Consider the following 14,263-nt stretch of genomic DNA (forward strand, 5'->3'; position numbering starts at 1 on the left):
AACGCACCTGTATCTCCATTTTCCTGGTTTTTCTCCGAGGAATAAGGCTATTACTACTGTCTTAGCTACATATATATATATATATATATATATATATATATATATATACATATATACATGATGTTCCCAATAAATACACTTACCAGCTTCAGAAAATCTAAAACCATTCTTCAGGCTCACTCAGTCAGCCGTACTACGTTCTTTCTTTTATTTAGGCGAGCGTGACCCGCGTCGTCATGCCCCTTGCGCAAAGCACCAGCGACCGCATGGGCCATATTACCGCTCAGGGGCCAATCAAGATTCGCCCCCCCCCCCCCCCCTCTCCCTCCTGCTCCACTTGGAAGCCCGATGCGCTGAAGACTCCGTCATTACGCTCCCAGTCGTACCGCATAAGCCGTCACGCCCTTGTAACAGATCTAATTAGCTATTGTTGCCTCATGGCGCCCCGACTGCTGGAGTCCCTTCGCGCACATTGCAAACTGACTCTTCGCCACTGTACCTCCCACAGTGGTGCACGCACCGTCGCATGCGCGCCAGCGTGCATGTGCGTGTGCTTACCTTCGACGTCTCGTGACGCTTCGCCTTCAGTTCTGACGATGGGCGGTAACATCCGCGAGTTCACCCTCAATGACCCAAATGCATGTTTATGTCTTTGATTGGGGCATGACTGAAGCTTGCTCTCTGCGGATTCCATCGTCGATGTTGCACGAAAGATAGCAAGCTCATCCAATTTGGACGACTAATGGTGCGTGCCACACGCTATATCATTAATCACTTGTGCAAATATTTAAGATACGCACGCTCCCTCGAAGAATGGCATTCAGCAGCTCGCGACGGTCCGACAGCGTGCCACACACACACGAACGCAAAAAACCCTTGCTGTAAAAAACATAATGACGAGAACCAGGTGATTGCAACGTCCACACCTTCGCTGTGTGCACCTTGGCAAGAACGCCATGGCGCCACGCGGCGTCGTAAGCCCTTCCAGTGTCAAAAATCCCGCCGCCGTATGACGTCCTGGTTGAAGACGCGTTGAATGGCGGTAACTAACGATCCACCGATGGCCGACAGTTCATCGTTTCTTTCAAAACCCACAATGACCATTCGGGAGATACCCGTGGGATTCAAGGCACCGCATGAGACGAGCATTCACCATTCTCTCGAACAGCTTACGCGGGGCTGGGGGCAACGAGACCGAGACCGAGACGATAATGACCTGGATCGGATTATATTTTCAGTCCGTGTGATATGTTATTACCGGTTCTCCTGGGACCAGAGAAAACGCTCTTTGCTTTTCTCAGAGCAACACGGAGTTCCATGATAGTATATCGTGTACATACCTATACAACTCTGCGCCAGGAATTCTAGAGCTGAGTGGCGATGGTTTGCTATGATGCTGAAACCAAATGAAAATTTAACTGTCTGCCCATAGTTGGCATCGTTCCTTCAAACTATTTCATTAGATACTTCTCAGACGCTTGATACGCTATTTCCGCCCATTTCGGCGCTGGGACCAAAATAAGAACGCTCCCACCGGTGATGAAACTGGCTCCTTCTCAAATCACAGAGTGAAGTGAGCCGTTTTTGGCCATTTACGTACGCCCTCCGTGAACCATGATTACCAGTTTCTGAAATTTGGGTGTTTCTTGGCGTTTTTAGCCCCAAGACATTCTGTTCTCCACAAATACACGCTGGAAACAATGTTTTAAAAAATTATCTGTGAGCGATGGAGGCAAGCTGTTCCAGCAACTTCGACAGCATCACGCGCCACACTCACGACTGAACGACGGATACTACTTGCGGGTTACAGCCGAATCTCTCTACCATATCACACATAATCTTTCCTTGCAACACATTCAGTGCCCAGGTCTGCTGCTGCTCACCAGTGCATGTTTAACCCACCTACCGTCCAACAACGACACCGACGCGCTCACACACCGGGCCCGAGCCCGCACCCAAAACAACAGCGTCTCTTGACGGACCAGGGAGAATCGCAGAGAATATCTCGTACACGGCACGATTCAACGTTTCTGGGTTGCACGTAGAACTCATTGTAACACAAGAAAATTTGATACGAAAGTGTATGTCACACTCACATGTACCTCTAAACATAGGGTGAATAATCATATATTGATACTTAAATTATTTTGTATTCTTTTTAACTAACACTTTTATTAACATTGCATTTGAAACTATCAAAAATGGGTATTGTATAGAACGTATAATGGTGACGTCAAACACCGTCCAAAACACTCGCTTGGGCAAGCGGAAAACCACGGCTCCGCGAGTTTCCGGCTCTTGGGGAGGATTTAGCATTGGAGAGAAGGCATATTCTCCACCAAGAAATCCGATCTGAACACGGGATGAAAATGTATAAAAGGGCATTGAACACAAACATTGAATTTGTTCTATCGATCTACAGAGCGTCGCCACAGAATCGTGATCTGAGTTTAAAGCTAAAGCAGGTTTCGTGCTCTCCGTTGAGCATAACTTTTACTGGCGCATTTATATGATTACTTATGCCTTTTGAGATACACCTTTTATTTTAGCCGGGTCTTGCCAACCAATATCTCAGGGAAACAATAAGATCTTAAAAAACAATAGCAAAAGCGACAAATAACCTACAGCGGCCCTGTCACTGAAGACTGCTGGTGCGTGTGCGCCATTTATTTAGCATACCGAGCTTGTTTTGGAGGAGCCGCGCGAGGAGTGGTGATAGCGCAACTGGTTGGTGTAGATACAGGCAATATATAAATTTAGCTCAGTGTCATACACTGAGAAAAGTATTGTGTCAGACTCAACGCCGGTGAGTAGATGTAGTGATGCTTTATGCGACTGGATTGCTCTGTGAGAAGGAAATAGTTCCTCCGCCCCTGCTGCGTTGGCCTCCGAGCCCCGATCACGCAGCAGCCGGACGTCCCAGGTGGTGTAGCTTTGTACAGAACTTGGTGGAGCGGGTGAGCAGAGAAACCTTTTATCACAAGGAATGGTGCAAACTATGTTCTCCCTGACTTTGACCAACTTTTAATCAAAATTGGGGAGGGGCTAGCATTCCATCCTACTAAATAGGGAACCACACACTTGTTCCCAAATTAAGTACCTCTAGGTCAGTAAAAGCCTAGGCGGTTATCACAATGCTCCAGAATCTTCCCTCTGGTGAGAAAGATTGCACCTTGGCTAGAATGCAGATGTAGTAACTAGCATGACCCATGTGCTCCTATTTATATTGTGGCTTGCATGACATTTCAATCATAAACTTGGCATTATGTGCTCCGGAGAACGGGGCAACAGGTGCACAACATGCTAAGGATCTGCTCCTACCAGCCCTCATTGGGACCGACACCTTTACAATATAATTATCAACATCAACAACTTTCCATCAGCTTCATAGCTTAAAAAATACAGCAGGTGCAAGCCTAGACTTAGGAAGGAAGCACTTACCTAGCAAGCTAGAAAATTTAAGAATTGCAAGCAGCCAATTTATATGGCAATCACTGAGACTTGCTAGAGCACGGTGTTTACTGTCATCTGCTGCCAAAGAAAATCCTTTAGTGCCAGCTGTGCATGCAGTGGAAGTTCACTTGGATTATTTTGTTCTCACTACAAGTCATGGTTTTAATATTTCTGTTCTCTCTCCCAAGACCCCAAACCTAATTTCAGATACTGGTGCTTAGCCTCGCGTATAGGCTGTTACTGCACTGCATTCTGCCAACCATATTCAGCATCGCGTATCGACTGTTGAAGTACTACCTTCCGCTACCCATGCTTAGCCTTGTATATGGGCTGTTACGGCAGTATATTCCGCCACCCATGCTTGGCATCGCGTATAAACAGTTACGGCACTGCATGCCACTACCCATGCTTGGCCTCGCGTATGAGCTGTCAAAGCACTACATTCCGCTACCATTACACCAACACAGACACACAAAAAAACGGGACGCGCATAGTCGCACAACCACGCTTATCATATAAACCGCGATAACATTATTCGTAGTAAAGGTACATTACATAATACCAATACGAGGCAGAATTGCTCCGTCGCGAATTTAGATGAGCTATATTAATAACCTAGCGTGCGTCACATGCGCCTTCATTTTAAGTTCCCTCCTTAGCCCTGGCAAGGTGGGAACTTAGCATAATGGGAACAAAGCCATTAACAGGAAGGCCATTGGCAAAGCAATAGCAGGGACGTGTGTTCAGTGGCTGATGTTTCCATATGCCTGCATAGGTTCTATATATATCAGCTCGGGGGCCCCCCTGAGCCCCAGCTCGGGAGCCCTCCCCCGCGGTCAGGGCCCCTAAATCGAGAGCAATTAGTGCCGGGGCTAGGCCCCTGTCCCTGGCCACAATTTGAATACCCAGAGCAGGCGACACGGCTACATACTGAAACTCCGATCTGGCCGCGTGCGCTGGCGGACCAGTGTGCTCCCGCCAACTGCCATCCTCCCGACAACGCAAGTCCGGCGTGTGAGCCCAGCGAGGCTCTCATGAGCACGCTGCCTCACTTGGCAACGACGTTACACAATGGCGAGGCGAACAAAGGCGACACCGCCGCCGCCGGCGCCCCAAGCGGCGCCTGAGACCGGCCTGCCGGCGCCGCTGCCGCCCGTACGCCGCTCTGTTCGGACCGCCGCCACCGCCACTGCTGGCGTCGCCGTCGCCGTTGCCGTCGCCACCGCCTGCGCACGGAGCGGCTCCCGTGGCCGGGTTGTCGGCGCAGCTGCCGCCTGTCCGTCCGTCTGTGCAGGGCGCCTGCCCCCACCACCCTGTCTGTCCGGCGCCCGATAAGTACCCCGCCCACGATGTGACGTACGCGCGAGATCCGCCGCGCCGGGGCGGGGCGACGGAAGCGAGTGACGCAGCGCAGCTGTCACGAGCGGCGGCTGCAGCGGCACACGTAGCTGCGCCCGGCCGGCGGGAGGGCAGCAATGGCCGAGGCAAAAACGTACGCTTGGCGTAAAAGGACGGAAACTGAGGAAGGTCGCCGAGAAGAGAGGGAAGGAGACTGAGAAAGGTCGCAGAGACGAGAAGGCCACATATTGCAACAGCGAATGCCAGGAGCGGGAAAGCAGCACAGGAGAGCCAGACAGCGAGAGAGCGGACACCACCAGGAGCTGAATCCGGCCGGTTGCGGCGGCGCAGCGGACTACCGCTACTCTCTGGCTGGCCGAGTGGCGGGGAGGGGAGAGGGACGCTCGACCGATCCGTCACGCGCCCGACGCGATGCCGGGCCGGTCATCCATCCGTGGCACCTGTTGCAGAGCTATACGGCCGGCTGGCCGGCGGCCCGGCTTCGGAGCGGCGCGAGGCAGCGCCGCTGGCGCCGCCCAGCGCCTCTCAACGGACGTCCGGGGGACTCCTGCCAGCTGCAGCGCCGGGGCAGGCCACGGGTGGCGGCGCCACGGCCGCTCAAGGCTGCACCGCGAACGTCAGCACTACGGCGCCGTCCAAACGGCTACGCCTGATCGTCCCGTGCCGAGGCGACGCGGGCTTCAGCGCGATACACGGGATAGCTGATCAACTAACGCCTCTGACAGCGCGCGAGTAGCTACCACCCACTAATGCTGGGACGTCAGCGTCGCAGAACTGGAAAACATTACCTTATCAGGGCAGTGGCCGAGTTGATAATAGAAAGCATTCATTATCTATTATATATAGACAACCCTGATAGTATAAAACATGCCATCATCAGAGTTGTGCGGCCACACCCATGGCAAAGACCAATGCGTCGCCGAAATCAAAGACTTCCCAGCGTGGATATAACTCCGCTGCCGTTTCCTATCTCAGAAATGGATTGGTCTGTCCGAAAGCAACCCTATTGTCTTCGGCATCGGCTCTGGCCCCGGGCACTCTCTCAAAGCAAAACCGCGCCCCGGAACAATTCGCCGGGGCAGCCGCAGGCAGAGTTGCGGATTCCGAGCCCAGGAGAAGGCGCCAGCTCCCGGCCGGTGCCGAGAGGCCGCCAACACGGGCCGCCCGCAGGAGAAATGCTCCCAGGCGTCAGCCGAGCACCGCAGCGGCGGGAGAATATGGCCCCACGGCGCGCGCCACTCCCACGCGCTAGCGAAAAGGCGCTCCGGCTCCGGCTCCGGCGGCGGCGGCGGGAGGTCGGGCGTCACGCTCCAGGCAGATACGCGCCGGCTGGCCCTTCAACGTGCCGCACGGCCCGCCTAAGCCCGGCAGCGGGCAGCACTCGGCGCACCATGCACCGAGCACCGCAGCGCATCCACGCACCACCGCGCGCGGCCACGCGCTCAGTCCAGTCGGGAGGAATTCCGCACGCTCCCATTCCACGCTGCAGGTGACGGCCTCCTTATCAGCTGAAGGTTAGCGCGACTTTTCCAGCATATGTTCAGACGACCGACGGCCATATCAGTCCCGATCAAACGGACGGGCAGTTTCACCTCAGCGTCCGGCATAACAACAAAAGGAGTGAATCTCATAAGTCATAAATAATCCAAGACGCACTGCTCATTCTGCAAGACGGCACAATATCACTAAGCAATATTCCGTTTAAAGTCCAGAGAGGCTGCATTATAACCGCCTTCAGCTGAAGAACGATGGAAACACCCGGGGTTGCTTAACTACAATGGGTCCAGCCCCTTATTTTCGCTACCTTTTCAGGCCCCGTATCACTAACTTTTAGGGTCAGAAAAGAATAACATTCGGTCAACCGTAGATATAGAACTTGGATAATACAAGATAAACCAGGGCAAATAAACCGAACACGTTCTCAATGACTACGCCTGGCAAGCGACGTTGCCAACCAAGACCGTGGCGCTGCCGCGCCGTCCTTCCGAGTTCATTTAAAATAGGTTAATTCTCTCAGTTACACCTACACACAGTTCATTCAAGAACACGAACAGTTCACGATGACGGCGGAAGTGCCTCCTTCATATAATTCGATTTTCATTGTTAACTAACCTAAATGCTCGGCTATCAATACATGAAACAACACCGCACCAAACAGTACATTCGTCATGTCCAAATCGTTCAATACTGTCGGCATGAGCTGGCCATGACGCTGCTGTGCGTCAACGAAGATGCATGCTTACACGCCATGTCACGCTCTTTTTTAGTGTTTCCTCCACACATTTAAAGTCAATGGCGTGTTTCAAACAAAAACACCACCCTAACATCCTACTGTCCTGGTTGCAGACTGTGAGCACATACACATGAATGGGAAGCTGCAGTCGTAAGCTAGACAAACTGCGACAAATAAATTAAAATCCCCCCCCCCTTTCCGAGCAATGGGCCCATTAATTCAACCCACACCCTAGTCACGCTCCCTCCTCACTCCACGCCCTAAAAAGGTAATGCTGCCACACACAATGAACTGTAAATATCTGCTATAGTAGCTAAAACTGGAGGCAGTGCTTCCACTATGTGGGGTGTTCAGGCCTAAGTGAGACATCGCGAGTTCACTTCTGTCATTCGAATCGTGCTGCCCAAAAACAAAGGTTGGCTGAATCAAGAGCATGATAACTCAATGAGAACATCTCTGTGGGCAAATTTGTCACTCACATGAGGTCCTGCTCACGACAACAGACAATTTAGTCCAGTGTCGGAAATTCCAAAACTAAAATTCCTGGTAGCAGAGTACAAATATTATATAGTGAAGTACAAAATTATTCAAGTGCCGCGGGTAATTACAGCTGTATTTAGGTTACCTTTGAGAGACAATACTACAATGGGTGGCACTCAACAAAAGCACCAATTTTTATGTGCAGCACTTCATGTAAAAGCACTTTAAATGAAAAGAAATATCAGTATCAAACATGGCACACTGAGACAACACCGTATCATATTCTGTACTATGAAACACACGTGCATGTACATTGGTTTGCAATTTATGAAAGGCTCTGTGTGGCTCTCCCTCAAAGGCTCTCCCTCAAAAACGGAGGGATATTACGCATCGGGCTTATACACTCTCCAAAATGGAGGGTGGCTACACACGGGGCTTATACACCCTCCCGAATAGAGGGTGGGTACAACACGCATAGCCAGACAAAAATGGTACACAAAAAATGCAAATGAACATGCCACAGACGGCCACCTACTCATGCTCCACCACGACCACGCTACTCGCGCTCCACCACAGTCACGCTACCCACGCTCCACCAGCTAACTGGTTTTAAAAACAGCTAAACATTCATGCCCTCCACCTTCCCACTCCCGGTCAACAGACGAGGCCCTGCACGTCCCACCCAAACAACAGAGACAGGCAGCACTCTTAACCGATTTACCGAGTCAGCGCAAGTACAATGCCTGGCAGACCCGTGCAGGCCAGCCAAAAGGGATCGGAGTCAGTCACTCCGCTGACTCCGGCGGATACTGCAGGGCATTAATGGATTTTGATGCGCTTTAAGCGACATCATTGTGAAATATGATAATTTATGTTGCAATTAATTGATCTCTTTGTCCCAATAAACCTCTCTCCTTAATTTGCCGGGACAAAGTTATGGGTTCGTGTTACTCTGGTGTCCTGGTGTTTTTGCCGGAGTGAGATGGCTCTCTCCGAACGGTTTTTTGACTATTTATAGCAACGTTTTTGGACTTAAAGGGGTATTTTTGTAAAGCCTAAATTAACAGCTTTAATTTCACACCCTTCAGTGACAAATTTAACTTGGTTTAAATCCACAGCTGCCGTAACATTTTTGTACTCAGGATACCAGGAAGTGGCCAAAAATCCAGCCACGTGGCCGTTCTGGATGAGTACAAATAACTCCTTCTTCATAATTGTGATGCCCATCTCTATACAGCCTCCCTCGAAACGTTTACAAATATGTTCAAGGCATGAGCGCGAGCAGAATATTTATGCTCTTGACAAATCAGTCACTAGGAGGCAAATCACTAAAACCAATTTGAGAGTTTTGCTATGTTCAACCTCCAGGCTGAGCTGGGAGGCGGGCGCAACCCACTGAATAGTTGAGACGTTTCCGACGCTGAATTGCGAGTGATTCTGTTTTTTGCATTGCCATGACACAGTGGTGGCACTTGGGCAGGCAGCCGTCTGTGGTACGAGATTGGGCGTGTGGTTTTCTATGAATGTTTGTTGCATCATTGGGAATTAATGTGGTTTGTTGTCAATCGTAGGTTAAGTCATGTTCAAGTTTGAGTTGGTCTGTGTAGGGCATAGGAAGTGAGAGCTTTGCTTATCTACAGACTGGAGCAATTCTGGTATTTATATATCACTTCCCAGTATTCTTCAAAGGCATTTTCACACTTTATTTTTCATTTCACATCACATTCACACACTTTATTTATCACATTTCCATAAATGATTTATCATATACCTAGATGGCGACACAGGCTGCTTGCTATGGGGCACCTTAGGCTGGTGGGTACAAGATTTGTGCTCTTGCAGATATCAATACATGGCTCATGATGGAAGCAGCAAGTCTCAAGCTGTTGCACCTCCTGGTTTTATTTTGTCCTGACACAAAGAGGTAAAATGAGCTTTTCCAAAATCTGTTCTTGCTGCATCATGATAGAATACAAAATCTTTCATTTTACCTAGTCACAATCCTGGAAAAAATCTCCTGGCACACAGTATGCCAGGACATGTCAAGTTTTCCAACAATGATTTAGTCTACTAAGGTTTACATGGTAAACCAAATAGTCAGATGCATACATGGTAAGGCACCTTTTGTTTTCAGAAGTAATGAAACCATAACTTGATCTATCCTTAGGGGAAAGTGGAACAAATACTGGAAATACTGCCCCAAATAATAATAAATCCTGTGCTGAGGCAGCCATTAAAAAAGAGAACTTCAGGTCAACCCATACATCAGGCCAACCCCTACAAAAAGAGTGATGAAACAAGGTTGCTATCTTTCCAATGATTTTGGGCTTTGGTATGTTTAGATTTAATAAATACCAAAGCACAGATATATTAAAAGCCACCACATAAAAATGGGTATGCTCTGTGCCATGAAAATCAGCATTTCAAGCAAGGTGACTGGGTCAACCTTAACTAATGTGGCATGTGCACCCAGCTCATAAACCACAATGAATAGAAATCAACTTTTTTTTGCTTTTTGTTTTGACTTTGGTCTGGGTTGCTTGATAACTTTGTGCAATGAGAATTGTTGAATTTGGATGAATTCTGGTTTGGGTGATTATCAGCACAGCATGGCAGGAAATAACATGATCTGTAGTCATGAGAGAGCACCATCTTATCATCAACCATCTATTAGTTAAAGGCGAAGAATGTTGTGTTAAAGAACAGCTTTAAAACAAAAATGCATCTTAGCTGACTTCCTTGTTAAATACCAGTGTAACTAAAGGACCAACAGCACCATGGCCCATTACTGATTCACAGATAGTATAAAACTACATACAAACAGCTGGTCTGACCTTTTAATATACTATGAGCAGAGTAGATATGGTACATTTTTTTTAAAGCAAGCAGACTTCAGTTTGCTTTCAACTGTGTTGACAGACCTCATACAAATACTCATTTCTGCAAATTCAACTATTTGTTTTCTCCTCAGTCAGTGTTGCTTTTATGTCACTGCATTGCTGGGCCACCAAAACTTGAACAAACTCCCAAAATGTTCTGCTGAAGCTTTTTGAGAGCAAGCAAGCAATAGCATAACACAACAATAACTGGAATTACACAGCTGAAGTTAATTTAATTGTGCTTACCTCGCCATGCTGCTCCATGCTACACATTCCAAAATAATTAAAGCTGTCACATTAATGTGAGACAACATTCTTAACCCGATAAGCCCAGAAAGGACAGGATCCTGTAGAGTGTCGAAACATGGTCTTACATTTTCACACCAGCTGGGATGGGCAACATACTCTCACAAGCCCTCTATGCTCTAGTGAACAAGGCATTCTACATTGGCCATAGGGCTTAAACATGGCCACTGGCAGGCATTGGCAGGTCAGAACAGCATTTAGTTACACAGTGCCATGTTGACAGCCACACTGCAACTTGAGAACCACTTCTATCTGCTATTTGGATCATTATGATGCTGTTTGGCAGGACAACAAGGTCATTCTGATGACACTAAAAGGGATGGAAACAATAAGCATCAGCCAGAAGCTGGACAGCTGAAGACAGGTGCACATATTGTGAGACTGGAACTATGAGGCAAAACTGACATTTTCAGACACAACTTTACCGCCTGTCGTGCAATGTTGACATACCTTTAGGACCAGCAGCATACAACTGTGTCTGGAAGTTAGATATGTGTGATGCTGATGAAGGTTTAATCATGTCTTTTGTACAACCTATTAATTGGTATATTAACTAGTCCTCTGTTTAATGTACATTGAAATCTGCCTCACTTAACATCTCTGACCTTTACAACACTGATAATGTTCTTGCTCTTCAGATCCTGACCCTGGCACAGTTCCTGAGAGAGGTCCTGAGTTTGTCCGACTATTCAGGCTGGTACACTTAACATATATCCACTATGTTGGGTGCCTGTGCGATATCAGTACATAGGCCCTTGCACTTGTGCACACTGAGCACAGGCCAGGCTAAATGATGAGGAATTCTAAAATGATCTGGTGTAAAGTTTTTTAGACATCTTCCCTCGGGATCCTGTTTACAATATCCATTATTACTGAAAGCATTGGTTGTAAATGCACTGAAATTAGTTGCAGCTATCTGCCAAATTCTGAGCAATCTAATGGCAAACACATAACAAAATTATTGCTCTGATTCCACTTGATACTGCTGCTTTATTACACATATTCAGAGCAGCCACATTTTGTTCAGTCTGAACTTCATGCAGACCTCGCATGTTGCCCTATCAAACTTGTCCTTCATAAGATAATCTGTTCTGTTCATGACTTGATTTAGTCCATTCTGTGGCAGGTATATTCTGTTTCATTCATTCAGGCATCACCCTGTCATGGCCTGATTGATTAAGTAATCCTACTTTATACTCTTCCAGGGACAGGTAAGTCAATAAATCCTTTGTTATCTTGACAACAATGTATAAGTTGTTCGTCTATCAGTATATATGACCTGCCAGGCCTTGGCAAAAAAATGTACCTCCAGGTACACTGTTACAAAAAAACTATTTGCAGGGTTCAGAATTTTGTTAAACACCCTCCAATGACATGAGAGAATGCCACTGGTGACTCTTGAATGTGCTGGCTGTCTGTAAATCAGGCTACAAAAAATACATGCTCGGCGGCGGCGCTCGGGAGCTCGCCATCGTAATTATAAAAAAAAATTGAAGGCAATAATCTACCTGTTTCATCATTATTTACGATGTGTCCTGCCTTAGAAACAACAAATGGTGTCCAATGATTTTGTTCTGACGTTAGGTAGGAAAGTACACCCTGACCTGCTGCCATGGTGATGTCCAGTAAAAACACTAAAAACCGTTTTTCACCACAATTTGAAAATTCCACACAATTTGGCCTGCTCTGAATTTAGTACACAGAAGCACAAGGTTCAGAATTCCTGTTATATAGGCACCCAGCAGAAAAGATTAATGCCTTATGTTAGAAAAAAATCATTGCACACCATTTGTTGTGTTTAAGGCGGCACATATCATAAATTATCCCAACATAGGTAGAATCATGCTCCTACCTTCGAAATTCAATAACTACGATGGCGAGCCTCCGACCGCCGCGCGCACCGCACCGCCTGGACTCCCCAGCGCCGTTCCTGCGTTGCCGTTGCATAAATACAATATTTCTGCTTACCAAGAACTATACCAAATGTACGGGACCAAGGTAAACCATTCGTCGTGTTTAAGGCGGAAAATATCGTAAATAATCTCAAAACAGGTAGAATCATGCTCCTTCCCTCCAGTGTTAATAAATATGATAGCGAGCTCCCGAGCGCTGCACACACCGCATCGCACCGCCTCGACTCCCAAGCGCCGTTTCTGCGTTGTTGCGTAAGTACAATATTTCTGCTTATCAAGAACCATAAAAAATTACGGGACCAAGGTAACAATAATAAAACAATCAAAATAGTTTGTTATCAAGTTAAGGTACATTTAGGAAACACACAGGCCAGAATAGTCCAGAACATATCCTAAACTAGCCTAACCGAACCGAACCTCCCCACCCTATATCCCTTCAACCCAGCATCCCATTGGTGTCCATGTTCCATGCCATATATAGGTGCCATATAGTGAGCTTTTATTTAGCCACCATGTCCTCATTTTGCTTTACATTCCCCACCCAACCCCTCTGGAACCCATCGTCCCATTGGCGTCAAGGATCAAATTTAATGGATTCTTGTTACCTTGGCCCAGTAAATTTTTATGGTTCTTGATGCTGCTTGATGCGCAGTAATGTTGTGACCATGAGCAGTAATGGCGCCGGTGTCGCGGCTGCTGTGCGTGCGTGGCGCTCTGGAATTTGCCATCGTTATTGTAAAAAATTTGAAGGTGAGAGAATGAATCTACCTATTTTGATTATTTATGATATTTCCTGCCTTACACATGATGAATGGTGTACAATGATCTATTCTAATGCTAGGTAGGAAAGTACACCCTGACCAGATTAATTTTTACAGGGTGCCCTATGAAGAACAGATCCCCAATTGCAAGAAATGGGCAATATACAGCATATGTCACACCATACAAATGCCCAGGATAAGTTGATATAATGTAGTGAACATGGCCATGGGAACTGTCATGGAAAAGTCATGGGTTGCCTTTATCTGAAAGTTACAAATTCAAAACCTTTCAGCTTCTAAAGAATGAAAAGAAGCTTATGCAACAGAACAATGGCCAAATCTCCCTGAAAAATGAGGTGGGCCGCACTACAATCTACAAGTGAATGCAGAGTCAATTATCAGATACACATCGATGGCACATGGTGCTTTGCCAATTTTGAGGCACAACTCACCCGCTGAACGACGTATGCGATGAAATCCTCAAGAGTTATCCACGCAATCACTTCGAACCAGGCCAGCGTCGATTCCGGCGCACATCGCGCACGTATTTTCACGAGCCTATGTCAGCGAGTTCTTGACCAACTCCAGGCTAGAGGTGAATTGAATGTAATTGAGATTCAGACCTCTACATCAGTATCATAACACCACACATGCCATCACACACGCAACAGCGGCGCCAACCGACGGACACTCGGCGGAACAACACCGCGACCACCACGAACAGCGCGTTATGCGATCTAAACAACAACAAATAAGAGCCCATTTGACGCGCCGCTCATGCCTCTATTTAGAGCTGCCATTTGGGCATGGCCGATACTTTTGTAGAAAAATAATGGAAGAATTATGTGGTTTTTGGGCTAATTCTGAAAGTAAAGTATT

General features: G+C 47.4%; 1 protein-coding gene across 1 annotated transcript in view; it reads right to left on the bottom strand.

Annotated features, from left to right (window-relative positions):
* Positions 1-14,100, bottom strand: part of trio (trio Rho guanine nucleotide exchange factor) — a 147,734-nt gene extending 133,634 nt beyond the window's left edge. Inside the window, exon 1 of the mRNA XM_037211990.1 lies at positions 13,837-14,100. The gene's annotated coding sequence lies outside the window, so the exon portion shown is untranslated. The remainder of the gene's footprint in view (positions 1-13,836) is intronic.
* Positions 14,101-14,263: the final 163 nt, after the last annotated feature.

This window comes from Pollicipes pollicipes, unplaced genomic scaffold, assembly GCF_011947565.3.
Source record: "Pollicipes pollicipes isolate AB1234 unplaced genomic scaffold, Ppol_2.1 Scaffold_3087;HRSCAF=3621_pilon_pilon_pilon, whole genome shotgun sequence".
NCBI lineage: Eukaryota > Metazoa > Arthropoda > Thecostraca > Pollicipedomorpha > Pollicipedidae > Pollicipes > Pollicipes pollicipes.